The sequence below is a fragment of the Macrobrachium rosenbergii genome, chromosome 27, assembly GCF_040412425.1.
Source record: "Macrobrachium rosenbergii isolate ZJJX-2024 chromosome 27, ASM4041242v1, whole genome shotgun sequence".
Taxonomy (NCBI): Eukaryota; Metazoa; Arthropoda; class Malacostraca; order Decapoda; family Palaemonidae; genus Macrobrachium; species Macrobrachium rosenbergii.
The window spans coordinates 3109948-3117447 of record NC_089767.1 but is presented as its reverse complement, the minus strand read 5'-3'; the positions used below and the strand labels follow the sequence as shown (position 1 = coordinate 3117447).

General features: G+C 38.8%; 1 protein-coding gene across 8 annotated transcripts in view; it reads right to left on the bottom strand.

Moving 5' to 3' along the window:
* The window catches only part of LOC136853354 (uncharacterized), an 832536-nt gene that overhangs the window by 310865 nt on the left and 514171 nt on the right, over positions 1-7500 (bottom strand). The gene's annotated exons all lie outside the window — the stretch shown is intronic.

The following is a 7500-nucleotide window of genomic DNA, read 5'->3' as shown; positions in this document are numbered from 1 at the left end:
GAGAGAGAGAGAGAGAGCCAATAAAGCTCTCAGTGTACAATGAACAAAACCAATTGTCATACCTTTCTTAATGTGTCTCACTTCTCGACCTTATTGCACGACGTCTATGATCGGTAATTCGACACCATTCTCATACCCTATTTAAGAACTTCGCAGGCAACAGTGGTGACCTTTCGTGGCATCAATAACAATGCCACTCAAACGGGTCACAGGAATGACAGGGTTCCAAAGACGAAAGGTCAAAGCAAATGGTACGAGACACCGTGGTACATAAGGAATGCGCTGGTATCCATCATACTTGTGTTGCACAAAAGTTTCTTTCGTTTTTAGTTTTCTGAAAAGAAAACTATCGTGCCGGCTTTGTCTATAAGTCCCCACTTTTTCTGTCCGCCCTCAGAACTTAAAAACTGCTGAGGCTAGAGGGCTGCAAATTGGGATGTTGATCATCCACCCTCCAATCACCCAACATAATAAATTGCAGCCCTCTAGCTTCAGTAGTTTTATCTTACTTAGGTAAAAGTTAGCCATGATCGTACTTCTGGCGGCGCAACAACGCAGGCCACCATTGCCGGCTGAGAGTTTCATAGGCCGAGGCTCATACAGCATTATACCTGGACCACCGAAAGACAGGTCTATTTTCGATGGCCTTGATTATACGCTGTACAGAAAACTCGATTGCGCCGAAGAAGCTTCGGCGCATTTTTTACTTGTTTTTTTTTTTCACTCTCTGTCTCCGAGGAATACACTAAAAAGAAAGACTAAAAACTTAGTTTAAACGCTCAGGTCTACAATAACATCGTCCAGAAAAGTATGAAGTTAATCCTACCAATGTAGGAATCAGTCAAACAGGGAAAAGAAGGACCAATACCCTTTCTGTCTTAAACATAAGACAGACCAGAGATGACCATCGGAATTCATTTGGCATCCGAAGGCTTTTCCCAAACAGATCCACTTCAAAGATTTCTTACAAAACAAAAAATAAACCTTTTCACCTATGAAAAAAATAGGTGGTATCCAACCACTCTCTCTCTCTCTCTCTCTCTCTCTCTCTCTCTCTCTCTCTCTCTCTCGTACACATTCAGGCATTGCATTACCCGTATAAGGTTCTCTCTCTCTCTCTCTCTCCCTCTCTCTCTCTCTCTCTCTCTCTCTCTCTCGTACACATTCAGGCATTGCATTAACTGTATAAGGTTCTCTCTCTCTCTCTCTCTTCTCTCTCTCTTTCTCTCTCTCTTACACATTCAGGCATTGCATTAACTGTATAGTATGTTCTCTCTCCTCTCTCTATCTCTCTCTCTCTCTCTCTCTCTCTCTCTCTCGTACACATTCAGTCATTGCATTAACCGTAAAAGGTTCTCTCTCTCTCTCTCTCTCTCTCTCTCTCTCTCTCTCTCTCTCTCTCTCTCTCTCTCTCTCTCTCGTACACATTCATGCATTGCATTACCCGCATAAGGTTCTCTCTCTCTCTCTCTCTCTCTTACACATTCAGGCATTGCATTACCCGTATAAGGTTCTCTCTCTCTCTCTCTCTCTCTCGCGACGATCAAATGTTAACAACTCGTCTCCAACGACGTGTAAAGACCGGAATGACAGCCAGACGCGATCGGGAAAAATCGAGTGAGATTGATTAGGACGCCTCTTATGGCCCATTAAAGGGTCCTACGGCTCTAGCGGCAGCCTGCGAAGAGATGCCGCGAGGACGCCAGTGAATAAACTGAAAGAGAGAGAGAGAGAGAGAGAGAGAGAGAGAGAGAGAGAGAGAGAGAATCATGAGAGAGTGTGTCTGGGAAAATTAAGGTTCAATAAATGTGGGTAAAACAATCATACATAAATGTATGCCATTTATGAATCATGACTGTGTGTGTCTGTGTGTGTGTGAGAGAGAGAGAGAGAGAGAGAGAGAGAGAGAGAGAGAGATGTGAGGACTTATAAGTTACTAAAATGCCTGAATGTAAGAGAGAGAGAGAGAGAGAGAGAGAGAGAGAGAGAGAGAGAGAGAGAGAGAGAGAGAGAGAGAGAGAAAGGGAAAATTAAGGTCCAATAAATGTGGGTGAAACAATTATGCATAAATGGGTGCCATTTATGAATCATGACTGTGTGTGTGTGAGAGAGAAACAGAGAGAGAGATCCTCATAACGTTAATACAATGGCTGAATGTATACGAGAGAGAGAGAGAGAGAGAGAGAGAGAGAGAGAGAGAGACTAACAAGGTTAAGAGATGCCTAAATGTATGTTAATACTATGCCTAAATGTATGTAGAGAGAGAGAGAGAGAGAGAGAGAGAGAGAGAGAGAGAGAGAGAGAGCCTAAAAAGGTTAATACAATGCCTGAATGAGAGAGAGAGAGAGAGAGAGAGAGAGAGAGAGAGAGAGAGAGAGAGAGAAGACAATAGCTTCTTTTCCTTGCAAACGTAACTCCTGAGTCAATTGAAGTGAAATCTTCAAATGCAATATCAGGACGACTTCCAAGAACGTTTAATGAGAAGAAAAAATCGAAAAGGAAGGAAGAATCCGGAGAACAATTAAATACTTAAAAGAAGAAAGTTGATTGTTAACGACAGATAACATAAAAGACTTCCTGAATTCCTTTCTCTCTCTCTCTCTCTCTCTCTCTTCTCTCTCCCTCTCTCTCTCTCTCTCTCTCTCTCTCCTTTTCAATGAATACGCGGTTCCTGAGACAATAAAAAAAAAGGTAAAAAATGAAGGAATGTTTCACTAAAGTCCCATTGTTTCCGACTACAAACGTAAATCGTCTTTTACGTCACCTAACGATGCGAGAGGCGCGCAAGGAATTACCCAGGAAGAGAGAGAGAGAGAGAGAGAGAGAGAGAGAGAGAGAGAGAGAGAGAGAGATGGGTGGCCAGGCTCTACTGGCATGAAGAAAAAATCTTTCCAAAATGCATTTGAGACGTCAGAGATGAAAGCAATGACGAGAGAGAGAGAGAGAGAGAGAGAGAGAGAGAGAGAGAGAGAGAGAGAGAGAGAGAATATCATTTGTCAGATCCACAGTAACTGGAATCATTTGTAAGACAAAACTGGCGAACAGAATCGAGAGGGACGGAGAACGGGATTGAATCATTTTACATCCAGTAAAAATAAAAAAAGAGACAAAATAAATTTTTCAGTATTATGTACCAGGAATCTTTCATCAAGCAAAAATCGTTGCTGGAAATCTTTTCCAGCCCAATTTTTGCAGCATGAAAAACAAAATTTGGTTGCATCGACTATCAACTTGCGGTGTTGATATCATATACTATTAATTCAGTACCGGTTGACCTAACTCGATGAGCCAGAACACGGACTTTCTCTCTGTTCTATTTATTCTTTCCTCTATGTGAACTTTTGCAAGAACTTGCCTTAAAATAATATATACAGAAAGCTGAGAGTAAATGTGAGCAAGAGTAAGGGTCACTGTGTTGTTTCTTCAGAGGGGGAAACAACAAAATGATCACTGCCACATCCATACTTTAACTGCTGAATCGTAGGTGAATCCGCTGTTGAGAAAAATTCCTCAATCTTAGCCACTGAAGACTCGTCAGACTTTCAAACAGATTCAACTTTTTTAGTTGCGCTTAACAAAAAACACTTCACTTCCATAAAGGAGAGCTGGTTCAACAATCCCATTATACAATACCACATTGGCTTCCATGGACATTCCAGGTCACTTTCCAATATTTTACACGCACTTTGTTACCTTCTTTGCCTCGCCTGTTCCCTGGCTTTTCTCTAACCCCACCATCATCCCCTTCATTTTTCCCAATAACCAGCGTGAATCAAGAGCCTCCATTCATTTTATTCCCAGCTTTCTTCTCTTACAAACACTTTCAAGCTTTTTTATTAGTTTCTGCAGTTTCTCTTCACTAGGTCCAATCCGTACTAGATCATCTCATCTAAAAATACCAGTCTTTCCACAATTCATTCCTTAGATCCTTGTAAATCAAAGCAGTCACTTTCCAGTATAAATATGCTAGTAAAAGCTTCCACTATAGAAACTTTCACAAGCTCTCAACAACTTGTCTTCAGAACTGACTGTACAATCTCAACACCCTCTATGCTGCCTCCATATCGGTTTTATTATAAGTTTTATTGATATTTACTTTCAAACTTCTCAACTTTTCATAACGTCCACGTGATCAACACACTAGCTACCTTGACTAAACCGACACTGTTCTTCACCTGCCTAGGATCCTAAATTATACGTTTTTCAGACGGGGAATTCGACATCAATTTGTTATTTACTATAATACTTGACCATTAATCTACATATTGTGTGATTTACGCCACCAAGCGGATACAGTTTTTCGTACACTGCACCTGTGTATCATATTTAAAATTTTAAAGTATCAATAACAGACTGGCCAATGGTATACCCTAATAAAACTTAAGTGGCTCAGTGTAAATTCTGTACTTGGAAATATTTCAGTATCCTTGGCTTGAAGTTATAATGCACCGTCAATTACAGAATACGATAGAGTGCCCAAGATCAACAACAACAACAACAACAACAATAATAATAATAATAATAATAATAATAATAATAATAATAATAATAATAATAATAATAATAATAATAATAATAAAGCCTGTGTCCACATTTTAGCTTACAGTGGGTATTTTCTTACGTAAAATACATAACTTAGAAAAACCACCAGTCCTTGGGAAACAAACTATTAACAGAAATACATTATCAACAGAAATAGATTATTAACAAACAGAATGCTTCAGTAACATTCACTAACCAAAAACCAAGTAACATTACGTCCCTGTGACCACATGACACTGAACAAAATAAAAAAAAAAGTAAAAAATGCGTCGAAGTTTCTTCGACAATCGAGTTTTCTGTACAGCGTATAATCAAGGCCACCGAAAATAGATCTATTTTTCGGTGGTTACGGTATAATGCTGTATGAGCCGCGGCCCATGAATCTTTAACCATGGCTCGGTGGGTGGCCTATATATCGCTGCCAGACGCACGATTATGGCTAACTTTAACCTTAAATAAAATAAAAACTAGTGAGGCTAGAGGGCTGCAATTTGGTATGTTTGATGACTGGAGGGCGGCTGATCAACATACCAATTTGCAGGCCTCTAGACTCAGTAGTTTCTAAGATCTGAGGGCGGACAGAAAAGGTGCGGACGGAAAAAATGCGCGGACGGACAGACAAAGCCGGCACAATAGTTTTCTTTAGCAGAAATTAAAAAGTGCTATGACACAGCAATGCCAGTAATTCTTTTCGTTTTAAATAGGAAGCTTAGCCCCTCGGGAGCAGCGCAGGATACCTGCAGGAGCGAAAAGTCCAATGACCCTGCTTCCCCTTTTAAAAAAGTTCAAGTCGAGGCAATGCCACCGGGCCGAAATCCTGCCCGAAATCCTGCAGGATTTGCTCCTTTTGATCCTTTTCATTCCTTTGTTCAAGTACGAAATATTATTTGGCGTTTTTGTTCTTTTCGTGTCCTATTTCTAAATGCCAAGACATTCGTTCTAATCTATATTTCTTTTCATCTGTTTGAGGGACTGAAGATATTTTTTTCCAATTTCGTTTTTAATTAGTTTTAAAAATTATATTATTTTTTATTATTCGTTTTTTTTTTTTTGCAATATTTCTTTTCGTCTATTTTCCCGACTCTACACCTTTTTCCCCGCTTTTTTTTAATTAGTCTTTTAAAATTACATTAATTTTTACTGCTGACTTTTAAAAAATCTTTTGAGTTTTCTGTAAATGAAGACTATTGTGACGGCTTTGTCTGTCCGCCCGCACTTTATTCTGTCCGCCCTCAGATCTTAAAGGCTACTGAGGCTAGAGGGCTGCAAATTGGTATGTTGATCATCCACCCTCCAATCATCAAACACATCAAACTGCAGCTCTCTAGCCTCAGTAGTTTTTATTTTATTTAAGGTTAAAGTTAGCCATAATCGTGCTTTTGGCAACGATATAGGATAGGCCACCACCGGGCCGTGATTAAAGTTTCATGGGCCGCGGCTCATACAGCATTATACCGAGACCATCGAAAGATAGATCTGTTTTCGGTGGCCTTGATTATACGCCGTAGCGGCTGTACAGCAAACTCGATTGCATTTTTTATTTGTTTAAAATTACATTAAATTTTACTGTTCCTTTTTTTTTTTTTTATCTTTTTAAATTTATTTTCCATTTCGTCAATCTCATACCCTTCCGTTTCCTTCCCTATGTCTAAAATACTCACTAGCCCACCATAAAATATAACTCACGGTAATTCGTAATACTCGACCAATCTAAAAGAATGTTTTATTATTAAACGTACAAACAAATCAAATGTTTCTGAGATCCTCAATAAATATAGATTTAAATAACACATTTCAAGATACGTTGTAAAATACTTGATACCAATTTCGTGCGCCCACCTTACTGACAGACAGACAGACAGTCAGGAAGAAACATACACACGCACATACAAATATTATATATATATATATATATATATATATATATATATATATATATATATATATAGAGAGAGAGAGAGAGAGAGAGAGAGAGAGAGAGAGAGAGAGAGAGAGAGAGAGAGAGAGAGAGAGAGAGAGAGAGAGAGAGAGAGAAAGTTTAAGACACCCAGGACTAGGCATACTGGGACTTAGTATAGGCCTATATTCATATTCCTTTACTGCAAACTCCAGATGACAAAATAATACGGGAACAATAATGCAAAAACAGGCAACTCAAGAGGACGGATTTCCATTCCATTCCAATCCATTCCAGCATTCCCGGCGTCTATTCAAGGAGAGGCAGAACAAAGGGAACGGAAGTCCATAATGACACTTGTGTACTTTTCTGTCGAAAGAGCCAATAGACCTATGCAAATCTCTTTTATTAGACCTACTCAAATCCTTCTTTTTTCATTAGGAGAAGCAATCCGATCCCTTTTCTCTCTCTCTCTCTCTCTCTCTCTCTCTCTCTCTCTATGCAAATCTCTTTTGTTAGACCTACGCAAGTCCTTCTTTTATTTTTATTAGGAAAGGGCAATCCGCTCTCTTCTCTCTCTCTCTCTCTCTCTCTCTCTCTCTCTCTCTCTCTCTCTCTCTCTCTCTCCTTTCATCTTCACATCCCTGACTTCTGGTGCGATAACATCGAACTACTTTTACCCATCAACCGGTCTCTCTCTCAAAAGGACGGGTTTCAAAGTGATTCGAAATCCGAAACAGGGAGATATTTGAATTTCCTTGAATCTCAAATCAGAATTCGTTTTAAGACTTCAAAAGAATCCAGATCTCGATATATTTAAATGCCAAGATAATTAGACTTCTCTCTTATACACACATACACATATATACATATATATATATACACATGTATGTTTATACATATATGTATATATATATATATATATATATATATATATATATATATATATATATATATATATATATATATATACATATTTATGTCTTTGTGTGTGTAAACTGGTCAGCTCTTACCACATAAGTATGTAATTGTAATAACCACAATGCCCTCTTTAACTTCCT